Below are 13,113 nucleotides of genomic sequence, written 5' to 3'. Positions count from 1 at the left end.
GCTACATTAGGCAGATGGTGGCAGGCATACCTGGGATGGGCGCTTTCGGGGTGATGATCACGGTCTATATCTTGGTAGGAGTTGGTATATTCAGTGGTCAAAACTACTTGAATGGTAGTCTCAAGACGTGTACGTTACTTCAAAAGAAAAAAAAGGGGGCTGTAAATAAATACTGGACTCTAGTTAATATTCAGATGGAGGACTGTAATTTTTTGCTACTTTGAAATGCATCATAAAAGTGGATTAGACGTCAAAGAAACTCGATAAATGCATAAATAAATGTGGACTGAAGGATGACCAGAACAAAGGAAGAGATGTGTGAAACAAAAGTATAGTCAAATGTCAACGGCAGAACCTGAGCTTTATATACAGGTGGCTATTCACTGTAAAACCATGTCACCTTCAGTATATGTTTGAGAATTTTCATAATGAGATGTTAAAAATAAACAACCTAAGGGGCGCCTGGATGGCTCAGTTGGTTAAGCATCCGACTTTGGCTCAGGTCATGATCTCGCGGTTCGTGAGTTCGGGCTCTGTGCTGACAGCTCAGATCCTGGAGCCTGCCTCGGATTCTGTGTCTCCCTCTCCCTCTCTCAAAAATAAACAAACTTTGAAAAAAATTAAAAAAAAAAAACAAAACCCTAAATTGATTCAGCACATTAAATGCATGGAAAAGCTTGAGTCTGTAATGATACTTAAAAAAAAAAAACAAAAAAAAAACAAAACCTGGGGCGCCTGGGTGGCTCAGTCGGTTAAGCATCCGACTTCAGCTCAGGTCACGATCTCGCAATCTGTGAGTTTGAGCCCCGCGTCGGGCTCTGGGCTGACGGCTCAGAGCCTGGAGCCTGCTTCCGATTCTGTGTCTCCCTCTCTCTCTGCCCCTCCCCCGTTCATGCTCTGTCTCTCTCTGTCTCAAAATGCTCTGTCTCTCTCTGTCTCAAAAATAAATAAACATTAAAAAAAAATTAAAAAAAAAAAAAAAAAAAAACACCCCAAACCCTACTTTGCCACTAGTGCAGAGGTGTATATCCCAACTTCCTACTCTGAAAATGGTGATTTTCCACAGTGGATGTAGGCAATCGCTGTAAGAACAAATGCCACCTGATAGACACTGGGAGTAGAGAAATCATGCTTGCACCCCTGGGTAAAAAGATGTTGTGACAAAAAACAGAAAAAAACAAACGAAAAACACAGCCCGTCAAAAGTACCTCAAGGACACGCGTACGCCCCCAAATGCACCCGCTTTCATCGACTGTCCCGCATGTAGGTCTCCATCCGCTGCCTTCACTGTTAAAACTAAGAACGTGGGTGTGCCTCTGTCACAAGTGGCTGCATCTCTTGGTCTTCCTCTGCTCCAAGAGGCAGGCCCCAGAATGAATCCCTGAAGAGACTCACTGGGATGTGTGGCTGGCCCTGAGCACCCCACCTGGCCCATCTGTGGAACACTCACCCCCAGGCCCTCCTCCCTTAGACCAGACCTTGGTGGTGATGCCTCCTGATTCAGGGGGACAAAGAAAGTAAGAGCACTAATTATGTGAACTAAAACAAATGCTGAAAAACTGGAGACAATGTTCCTTTGCAGGCCAACAAATCTGGCCTCCCTGGTCTCTATGCGAACCCAGACCTGTCATCCAAGCCAGCTTTTCAGAAGCTAACCGCTCTAGTCTCGAATACCAGGGAATCCCTCTCTTTAACAGACAGAGAGGTCTTCTGGGTGAACAGAAACCTCCTTTTCAAGATTTTTAGCAAAGAACACTGTTGGCAAGAGGTCCACAACACCCACCTGCTTGCCTACAGCCAACACTCCACTGGCCCCTAACAACCAAACTTTAAACGGAAGCTGCTCCTGCAACCACCTTTATGATTCAACAGCAAGGCACAAGGAAGCCTGGCTTTTTACCAGTCCAGCTCCTCTGAAAAGAAACCCAAGCGAGGAACAGGTGGAGTGGAGAATCAGGATTTTAAACATGAACTCTGGGTAGCTGGGGATGTTCTAACACGAAGGGATCAGGGTTTTTTTCCTTCTCAAATCCAGCCCACTCACAGCATGCAGAGTTACAGAAGTTTAAACCACAAAACCTTTGGCTTGCAACGTGCTGACCTCTTGCTAATTAGAACTCAACGCACGGCACTTGCTGCTGAAAAAGACACATGCCCAAGTTAGTCTGTAAAATGAACGAACAGGTGCAGTGGCAACACCGCAACAGGTATAGCCCCAACTATCTATTTCACAAAGTCCTACAGCTATTCCAGCAACTCCGGGGAATTGTCCTGAAGCGGATGCTCATCTAAAAGACTGAATGGATTAAGCTTTGAAAGGATCCCAACCCCAGCTCCTGGTTTCCCCATCTCCAGAGCTCTCCTATCCTGGAGCATGAAGTGAAATGACACATGCTACTCTTTAGTGACTCTGCAAACCTTTACAGATTGACATCATCAAGGACACGTGAAAAATAATTTTAACAAAGCAACCCAGCCAAAAGATGCCAACCTAAAATCTGGTTATGGATGCCACTCGGAGAAATTTGAAAATCCAACACAGATCCGAACGCTGGTGCAGTGATTCCCAATTCTGTCTGCAACAGTGTTTTTTACTGGTCCACAGGGAGGTGTAAAGTCAGGGATAATGATTTCCACAAATAGTTTCAATTTTTAAAAAATGTCCTTTTCTCTGATGAAAAAAAGGAGATGTTGTATGCTAATTAAAAACATATTTTCTGGGTGCCTGGGTAGCTTTGTCAGTTGAGCATCTGACTCTTGATTTCGGCTCAGGTCATGATCTTGCAGTTCATGAGATCGAGGGCAGAGCCTGCTTAGGATTCTCTCTCTGCCCCCCCACCCCCACCCCACCCCTCCCGCTCACGCTCTCTCTCAAAATAAACAGAAACAAAAAGAAAGGGAAAAAAAGATACTTTCCTTGACTAAATATAAAGTTGACAAACACAAATTTTTCTCCAAAATGTTTCTGAAACTCCACTGGCCTCCCACGAGACCCAGGAGTCCAGGCTCACTGGTACTGTAGAGCATTCATGGGTCTTGGGAGACAGAAGCCCCACGTTTGCATCCAACTGGGCTCCCCAACCTCGCAGCTGTGGGATCCTCCGGTAAATTATCTACCTGTTCAGAGCTGTTATCAAAAAGGAAATGGCAACACTAGCTATGCCCAAGAGCTGCAAACAGTAAGGATAAAAGGTGACTTTGTGGGAAGATGCTTCATCAACTGAAAAACCGCAAATGTAATATATTAAAGGAGGAATTTCACCAACTCTCGGATGAACCGATAGAAAGGTTTTAAAATCTGCCTGTGAGAGGACATAACAGTTAAGCGTGTATCATGACTCCAGGTGGGAATTACCAAACCCTCTTCCCAACATGCTCTTCAGGCAACAAGCAGGAGAGAAGTAAGCTTAGGAAATCTTCCACACCCGGTTGGGGCAGGGGCAGGAGGGGCGACCGTCCCATGTATCCCCATGGGGAAGCCCTGGATTTTTTTTCTTAACTTAGCGTGCAATATGTTTCCTTCTCCCAAAAGCATTCTTTTCCCCTCCCCAGTTACAAAGAAAAAAAGATGATCTCTCAAAGGATGTGAATCCACAGACATGTGAATTATTTTGGTGGGTAAGGGTGGCACTCTTTTCAATAAAACTACTGCAAGATAACTACAGCTTCACATGCAGTATACAAGAAACAACAGAGATCACGTGTACTCTTTAAAGCAGTTTCCCACAATGGCAACATCTTGCAAACTACAGTACAATTCATAACCACAACACTCATGGTGATACAATCAGACAGACCACTGCCATCCCAAGGATCCCTCCTGTTGCCCTTGATTGGTCATACTCACCCTTCCACCACTCCTCATATGCCTAACCCTACCAACCACTAATCCATTCACCATCCCTACAGTCCTGCCACTCCAAGAATGTTATATATATGGAATTCCAGAGTATGTAACCTTTCAGCACTGGCTTGTTTCATGCAATGTAACTGCCTCAAGATTCATCCAAGGTGTTATCAACAGCTTGCTTCTTTTGATCGCTAAGCAGTACTCCGTGGTATGGACGTATCTTGGTTTAACCATTCACCTACTGAAGGACATCTACGTGGCTTCCAGTTCTTGGCTATCAAGGATAAAGCTGCTATGAGCATTTGTGTATAGATTTTTATGTAAACATAAATGTTCCTTTCTTTGGGAGAAATGCCCAAGGGTGAAATTGCTGGGTCATTTGGCAGTTGCCTATTTACTTTCTAAGAACCCACCAAAGAGTTTTTCCAGAGCTGATGAAAAAAAGAAAAAAAAAAAAGCTCTAAATAAATAAATTACGTTAAATACAAACTCAAGTAACTTCATCAAAATTGACTCAGTTCATCTTCCCTCCACTCGTCAGTTCACACACCTGCTCTGTGGGATGCGAGAAGCCCACAGACCTCCATTTACTGGACAGCTGTTACTCCCCCCTGCTAGGACTCTGCACAGGTCACCCACAGAACAAATGTTTATTAAGCGCCACTATGTGCCATGGGGCCGGGCTGGTTATTTCCACATTGTTGACATCTGGACTGTTTTCTTGAATTATGAATGCATAGCAAGGATTATTAACCTGCAAAAAATCTAGAAGTACCACTGAGAAGCAAACCTAACCCGCAACATTTTATTCTTTAAACACACACAGATTCAGGTAAGAGGAAAAAAGCAGTCCAAAGGAAGCAGCAGCAAAGCAGGTGGCCTGCAAAATTATCCCAGTAAGACTGAGCTCAAACCACAATCCTAATGAAAATAAGAAGAAAGAGGACTGTTTGGAATGTCAAGGAAAATTACAATGGATCTCAAGTTGTCCATAGCACCAATTCTCACTAACTGCCCAAGATTATAAAAATAATTTGGAGCAAATGTACATACTCTAATAAAAGTTACTTCGTAACTAAATGGTCCTTAGTGTTCATATATAGCACACAAGAAAATGGTCCTTGGACAATAAACTCATCTTCCTGCTAAAAACTAGTGGCTACATGGGCGCCTGGGTGGCTCAGTTGGTTGAGCGTCCGACTCTGGGTTTCGGCGGGGGTCATAATCTCATGGTTCATGGGATTGAGCCCCATGTCCAGCTCTGTGACTACATTTTTCTTCATTCCATAAGCACTCAATGAGAAAAAAAATTAAATTTCAACTGGACATCGTTTTCCCAAACAGTAGATGTTAAAAGTCATTCTGAACTTCCAATCACAATTTATAATGGGATCACCTATAAAGTGCAACCTTGAAAAATCTCACAGGGATTCAACAAAGCATAAAATGGCAAGGAACAATTTTTAAAAGTCAGTACACTGACAAGGCTCCGTAACAAACACCTGTCCACCATGCTCTCACTATCATTTCGATAACAATGCTAGCACCACAAAGAATCAGCACTGACTTACCCTAAACAACAGAGCAGAGAGGGAAGCTAGTGGTTTCAGACAAAACCGCCAAGTGCTGCAGCTGGAATCTGAAGGAATCTCATCCCTTCAGGGCCCCAACCTGCTTCACTGTATGTAGATTCTAGTCAAACCAATGTCTGCCTTTAACCTGAAACCCCTTCGCTAAAAACAGAAATCAAATCCTTTTTTCCCCAGGACTTGGGTGAGATAGAAAGCATCCAATATATACAGCCTAGAAAATCGTAATTCCCATGAAGTTCAATCAAAGCAACATTCAGATAAAATGGCATGCAGATACGTGCATGTAATGTTAGATGGTGTGATTTACACATCCTTCAAAACTGCACAAAGTTAACCAACTTACTGACAGGAGGGCAAGTCCAAGGAGGTATAAACCCAAGTTTCTTGGGGAAAGGAATTATTCCTCTGAGCCATGAAAGGCGAAATCAGGAGAAACTGGGAAGGAGGGTGAGAGAGGTAAATAAGAGGGACCTGATCCAGCCCAAAGAAAACTTCTAAAGCCTTTTTTCAGAGGAACATTTCCAAGCCCCACAACTTGCTGAGGCCTACAGACAAGATGCTGCCTACTGTTTACCCAAAGAGAAGAGGCTTATAGACTTACAGAAAGCTCTTTCCTCATCACGGACTCCACCTGTTCCTACCTGGAGACGTGAAGCAGGGGGAACATGGAAAAGAGCCACCATGAAAGTGACATCAATGTATTAGCAGCGGCTCTTGCCAATGTAGTTTTTTAACAAGAATTAAAAAAAACTAAGAAACAGCCTTAGATTCTTCACTCCCGGTAATACGGACCTCGGGGGGGAAAAAAAAAAAAGCCCTCTTAAATATACTAGAAGAAGCTAAAGAATTTTTGCCTATAGACACTAGACAAGTTCAATCAGGAAAAAACAAACAAAAACTGCAATTACCCACCAGTGTTCCAAAAAGAGTATGATTCCCAGACTTGTCCAAGCTCTAGGAGTAGGGAAACTGATGAACCCACACTCGGTGCCGGCAAGGCCACGTCTGGCAGTAACTGCCAGCCTCCAATCAACTCCAAACACCAGGGCCTGCAGAGATTCCATTCACAAATCCCAGGGACCACGATCAACTCACGCGGTCAACCAAGAGCTCAGGGGCAAAGACTGCAGGACTAGGGACAGGGATAGTAACGCCTGTACCCAGGGGCCTTTTATTTATTTATTTCCCTTTTCTAGCTGTTAATGAGCTTCTGGTTCCCACACTTCATTCACAATCTGAGTGGCTGCTGTTACCTACCTACATCCCACGAGACCACACACAAAGCATCACACACAAAGCACAGTGGCAGCAGGGTGAGCAATCCAAGGAGACTCCCAGCCACAAATACCTGCGAAAGAGTCTGAAGCCCTCAATTTGAGTCCCAACTCTGAGTGGCACCTTGGGTTTCCCCCTGGAACCCAAATATGCCAAAGGCCACCCACTTTAAAGAGGAGATCATCCTAACCAATCAGAAAAAGATTCAAAACCACTGAAATACCGGAGTCCAGAAAAGAAAGGCTTATCAGGGAAACCGGTACTCCCTTATTGATCCATCACGTCCCCTGAGCAGAATCCCAAGCAACAATCAATCAACTCTGGAAATACTAAGAAATGGTTTAGCTCCCCAAGTCTAGACAATGAACTGGGGGAGAGCATGCTGATCACTTGTACAACCCAGATAATTCATCCAGGCTCAGGATTAACTGTGGCAGAACTTCAACTCAGTCACTCAACTACTTAATACGGTAGAAAACTGTTTTAAACTCTCATGTTTGGGTCACAATCTTGCAAGTTTCAGTGTACCCAAATATCGCACCGCATCACCATTTTGAGGGAGGATGCAAATCCTAAGCAATCCGGATAAAATTCAACATCAATGAAACACCTAAACTAATGAAAGGGAAAGCTTAAACCCTACGCCAATTTTGGGTCCTAATCTGAGGCAGGCCTGGCTGATCACAGATTGGGGAACCCCATACAACCGACAGAGGCCTCCTCTGCAATCAGCGTGGGAACAGGGTCCCAAGGAGGAGGTCCGCATCTCCACGCCATGTAAGGACAAAGGCGGCGACATTTCCCGCCTCGGGAACCTGGGACTCTCCTGGAACCCGGGACGGGACAGGGACAAAGACTAAGAAGGAATGAGGAGGGGGTCGCCCCTGCTGCGCCGGCCAGGACTCTGCCGGCCAAGGGGGGTGTGTGCTCCCGGCACGTGCGCGCGTGCGCGCGGGACGCAGCAACAGACAAAGCCGGGCCCGGGGGACTCGGCGGCCGGGGGCCCGGTGCGCGCGCACCCCCCGTGCGAGGCGCCGCCGCCGGCCGAGGGGCCGCGAAGGGGGGGGCGGATGCGCGCGCACCGGGCCCTCGCCGCCGCCGCCGCCATTTTGTTTCCTCGGCACAATGGGGGAGAGTAACGGCCGAGCGCGGGAGCGAGACTGGAGAGGGAGGAATGAGCCCGGCCCTGGGGGGAGAGAACCGGGCGTAGGAGAAGAGCGCGGGGCGCCTCAGGCCTTGTCACCGCGACCCCTCAGCCGGGCCCGCGCTGAGTGGGAGGACTGGCGGGGGGAGGGGCAGAGGCGGGAGCGGGCCCAGCCGCCGCCACATTGACGCTTACCTTGTCGGCGTTCCCTTCCCCGACCGCAACCGCCGCCGCCGCCCTCCTACCACAGCCCGCCGGGGTCTCCCCCAAAAGCCACGCGGTGCGCACCGGGCTGCTGAGTCCAACTGCAATGGCGAGAAGAGGAGGAGGAGGAGCCGGGGCCGGGGGCGAGCGGGCGGGCGGGCGCGCGCCGGGGAGGTGCGGGCCACGTGATCGGCTGGAGCCCCGCCCCCTGCCGCCGCGTTGCCGCTTGACGCAGGCCCAGCCCGGGAGGGAGGGAGCAACGAAAAGAGATAAGGAGGTGGGCTTTAGTCACGTGGCAAGAGCGTAGCCGTTGCGTTCTGGTCACGTGGAGTCGAAACGTTTACCTCCCTTTTCGAGTCCTTGATCATGTGACAGTGGCCAATACAGAGTCTTGGCCACGTGACAAGGACTTTGGCGCTTTCCTTTGGTATTGGTAGGTCTCCATCATGTGATATGGTCGCCGTTCTTTTTTTCAATGGCGGTTTTAAGCGGCATCACCACGTGGTTCAGGGCGAGAGGCGGAGTCTCCCCTGCTGCTAGTTTATGCGCCTGCGTGGCTGCCATCTTACGCCCGTCTGTCGCGTGTACGTTGGCGGAAACCTCTTTGAGAGGCTGTCACAAGAGTATACCTGTAGTGGCCGAATCTTGGTCCGGGAGCTTCAACCTCCATCCGAGGCTACCTGGCGGAGCTTCCTCCCATCTCCCTGTGTCTCTCGCTAGAGACCTAGAAGACCCGAGATGCAGGTGTCGGGAACGGCCGGACAGATCTTGCTGCCCCGGGACCGGCGTCGGCGAGCGCTCCAGTTCTTAAGTCCTGCAATCAAACCCCCAATGTAGTGTCCGGCTGCCCTGCCGGGCCCAGGCCTCCGCAGGGCAGAGCCGAACTACTCGAGATCTTCCAGTCGCCCTTTGACAAATGGAGAAACTGAGGCCCGACTAGAGGATTCACAGACTGCTCGTGGGAGAGCCGGGTCTGCAAGTCAGACGCTCGGCCAACCACAGCTCGGGGTTCATAAGTAAAGGCCTCAGAGCGTCTTCTATTTTAAAGGCTAATGTTGAATTCTCCGGGGCGCTTCGTGAGATCCCCGATGTATAAACAGTATGTACAGTAAGCCCGGCGCCGCTTCAGTGTCAGAATCAAGCTAGCGCTTGACAGGCGTTACTAGGCATGTTGTCCGGTGCGATGCTGTTCAGAAGCTGCTGGGATTCGGAACAAGGAATCATTGGAAAGGTTTCCTACCTGAAAGAAGTCGTTCAAGACTTAAGGCATAACGTGGGACACGTGGGTGTCTCAGTTGGATTTTGGCTCAGGTCGTGATCTCATGGTTCGTGAGAACGAACCTGGTTGGGATTCGCTCTCTCTGCCCCTCTCCTCCTCGCACCCCTGCTCTCTCTTACTCAAAATCCATAAATAAACTTAAAAAGGTTTAAGGCATAATAACGATTTTCCTAGCAAAAATGTAGGGACGGTGCAGCTCCTTTGTTAATGACACAAGACCCATCGTCTGTTCCAGATTTGAGTCCCCTGTGTGACCAAAAACTACCTCTCTGAGCCTTCATTTCCTTTCTACAAAACGTTGGTTAAAAAAAATTAATGTTTATTTCTGAGAGCGATAGAGTGCAAGCGGGGGAGGGGCAGAGAAAGAGAGAGGGAGACACAGAGTGTGAAGCAGGCTCCAGGCCCTGAGCTGTCAGCACAGAGCCAGACGTGGGGCTTGAACCCTCGAGCGAACCGTGAGATCATGATGACCTGAGCCGAAAGTCGGGTGCTTAACTGACTGAGCCACCCAGGCACCCTAATGGTGATTTTTTTTTTAATTTTTTTTTTAACATTTATTTTTTTTTTCAATGTTTTTTATTTATTTTTGGGACAGAGAGAGACAGAGCATGAACGGGGATGGGGCAGAGAGAGAGGGAGACACAGAATCGGAAGCAGGCTCCAGGCTCTGAGCCGTCAGCCCAGAGCCCGACGGGGGGCTCGAACTCACGGACCGCGAGATGGTGACCTGAGCCGAAGTCGGTCGCTCAACCGACTGAGCCACCCAGGCGCCCCATGGTGATTTTTTTTTAAAGCACTTGGCACATTTCTGTGTCTCGAATAAATGTCTCAGTTATTTAAAAGGTAAGGTGTAAAAAATGTTACTAAAATGGATGCACACTGTACCTACTGCCTCTCTGTTTACACTTTACTGAGGGTTTTGAACGGATAATGTATTCGCCTGATGCAAGCTATCAAATATGCAAGAGTGTGAAAGGACAAAACCCATCCGCCTCCTCCCTACTTCTTGGCAGCCATTGTGAAGTTTTTTGTTTTACTCCCAGAGAGGCTTAATTATGTGTGTGTATTTTTTTTTCTGTTTTTCACGCAAATACTCAGCATCTTGCCCCCCCACACACACACACACACTTGAAGAGCTTTCCTAAATAGAGCTTAAGAGTGAAGAAAGGTATGGTAAATTTAATGGTCCATGTATTCAGGTAAAATTGGTTAAAGGAAGTTTAGATTGTGTAAGGTCACCCTGACAAGGTGATAACTGGCTGTAACAAGTTAGAGACCGGCAATTACGGACACCAGGGAACTGGCTCCGAGGGGTGCGACTCCACTGAGCTAACAGCGCTACCAAGTGGCAAAACAGGGAAGGTGTCTGGTTTTCTGACTCCCAAGTCCATGGCTGGGTAGATTTCTGAAGAACTTGCTTTTGAGGCTCTCAAGGCAGCCCCTGTGAAAGGGGCTCCATATGCATAAAGGGGTAGGTAGGATCGTGGTTACAAGCAAAGCCTTTAGATCAAACTACAATCTCCACAGAGTAGGCCAGGACAGGTTTGGAGAGTTCTTTGAATCTCAAGAGTCTGCTGAGGCTCTGTGAAGTGAGTGCTAGGGAACCTGTTATGGTTCCGATTGTCACCTGCTGGGACTGGTGCCTCGCACAACCTGGGTTTTGTAGGAAGAGATGCTGGGCTGCAGTTGAAGCCCTTAACAAACAAGTGCATTCTGTTGGGGCCACCCACCAGGAGCTGCGGGATAAGAGGTTTTCAGCGCGATCTTTGTAATTTTCCTTCATGTTTATACATTTTTTGAGAGAGACAGTGCAAGAGTGGGAGGGGCAGAAAGAGAGAGGGAGACGCAGAATCTGAAGCAGGCTCCAGGCTCAGAGCTGCCAGCACAGCCCAACGCGGTGCTCAGACTCACGAACCGCGAGATCATGACCTGAGCCGTGACCTGACCCGAAGTCAGACGTTTAACCGACTGAGCCACCCAGGCACCCCTCAGCCCGATCTTTGGACAAGCTACATCCATCCTGCTCCTTGTCTGTGTTCTCTCCTTGGTCATCATGTGCAAGACTGAAGCCCCAAGGTGCCAGCTGCCCTCTCTTGCCCCTTCTTCTCCACCCTGACCCAGCCTTCCACTACCACCCTTGCCTTTCCACTGCTTCCTGTTTAACAACCCCAGTATGCACCGTCTCTCACCTCCCTGCCCTGACCGATGGGCGCTGTCATCTGGCTGTGCACCCCCTCTCCCCGTTACAGCCTCTTTCTCAGTGGCTGAAGAGTACGGTCTGTCCCCTCCCCTCGCATTCCCTCTGTCTAGACAGGCTCTGTCATCATCGGGGACTGAAGTGTTCTCACGGACGTGCTCTCCTTTCTTTGCCTTCCTCCTCATCAGAGATTTCTCCTACTCCAGCCTCCTACCCCCAGTCCCACTGAGGAACTTTTCCTCCTGAAACCTTTTGGACCCGTGTCTCCTCCCTTCCTCCCCCTTCAGTGGGGTGGACGTGGGTTCACCACAGTGCTGTGGGGAACTTCATTTGATGAGTCCCTGGTGTCACATTCTGAAACTAAGCCCATGGCTTGACTGCAGTGATTGGCTTAGGAGTGAGTGACCGAAATCCAGCCAGTCAGAGCCCGTGAGCACCAGGCTGGGGACTTTAGAGGCAGGAGAAGCCCTTGTTTCTCTGATCTTGAAGCCAGGGAGATACAAGGTGTGGCGGGGTGGGGGTGGGGGGGGGCAGGGAGTGTACTTTGATGAAAGAGAATGAAACCAACAAGGAAGAAAACTCGGTTAAAAGATGGAGCAAGAAAACAACATGATGTTTGCTCCCAAAATTAAGCAAAATGAACGTTTCCAGCACTTCCATTTCTGAGTATATGCCCACAAGAAATGAAAGCAGGTACTCCAGATACTTCCTTCCACACCCCTGTTCACAGCCTGATTCACAATAGCCAAAATGTGGAATTAACCCAAGTGTCCGTCGATGGATGAATGCATCAACAGACCGTGATGTATGCAGACAGTGGAATGTTAAATATTATTCCGCCTTAAAAGAGAAGGAGGAGCGCCTGGGTGGCTCAGTCGGTTAAGCATCCAACGTCAGCTCGGGTCATGATCTCGTGGTTCATGAGTTCGGGCCCCACGTCGGGCTCTGCGCCGACGGCTCAGAGCCTGGAGCCTGCTTCCGATTCTGTGTCTCCCTCTCTCTGCCCGCCCCCTCAAAAATAAATAAACATTTTTAAAAATTAAAAAAAAAGAAACTGTGACATATTCTACAACGTGGATGAACCTAGAGGATGTTATGTTAAATGAAATAAGCCAGACCCAAAAGGCTAAATACTGTACGATTCCATTCATATGCAGTGTCTAAATCCATAGAGGCAGAAAGTAGAACGATGGGTGCCTGCAGGAGGGGGAGTTTGTGTTTAATGGGGACGGAGTTTTCGTTTGGGAAGAAGAAAAAGTTCTGGACACGGAGGTGGTGATGCTTTTGCACAAAACTGTGAATGTGCTCAATGTCACCGAGCTGCACACTTAAAAACGGTTTGGGGGGTAATTTTTATGTGTGTTTTGTGGCAATATTTGAAAGATTTTATTTTGGCTCCGTGCCCAACGTGGCTTGAACTCACGGCCCTGAGATCGAGAGTTGCATGCTGTATGGACTGAGCCAGCAAGGCGCCCCGGCAATGCTTCAAAAGCAAAAGATGCGGTGAAAGTGTAGTCAAGTCAGGGCCACATCGGTTGGAGCCCCAGGATGCTGAGACTTGGGGGGAAACAT

At 48.3% G+C, this 13,113-nt stretch overlaps 1 protein-coding gene across 7 annotated transcripts in view; it reads right to left on the bottom strand.

Annotated features, from left to right (window-relative positions):
- ILF3 (interleukin enhancer binding factor 3) overlaps positions 1-8,242 on the bottom strand; it is a 31,657-nt gene extending 23,415 nt beyond the window's left edge. For 4 of the 7 annotated variants that reach the window (XM_042978159.1, XM_042978163.1, XM_042978164.1 and 1 more), the window contains exons 1-2: positions 8,057-8,242; positions 31-137 (exon numbers count right to left, since the gene is read on the bottom strand). The gene's annotated coding sequence lies outside the window, so the exon portion shown is untranslated. Of the gene's footprint in view, positions 1-30; positions 138-1,208; positions 1,759-8,056 lie in introns of those variants that run through there. The other 3 variants (XM_042978161.1, XM_042978160.1, XM_042978162.1) reach the window with 3 other exon arrangements.
- Positions 8,243-13,113: the final 4,871 nt, after the last annotated feature.

Source organism: Panthera tigris, chromosome A2 (assembly GCF_018350195.1).
Source record: "Panthera tigris isolate Pti1 chromosome A2, P.tigris_Pti1_mat1.1, whole genome shotgun sequence".
Classification (NCBI taxonomy): domain Eukaryota; kingdom Metazoa; phylum Chordata; class Mammalia; order Carnivora; family Felidae; genus Panthera; species Panthera tigris.
Note: the sequence above shows the minus strand (reverse complement) of the source record. Positions and strands in the feature narration are given on the sequence as shown.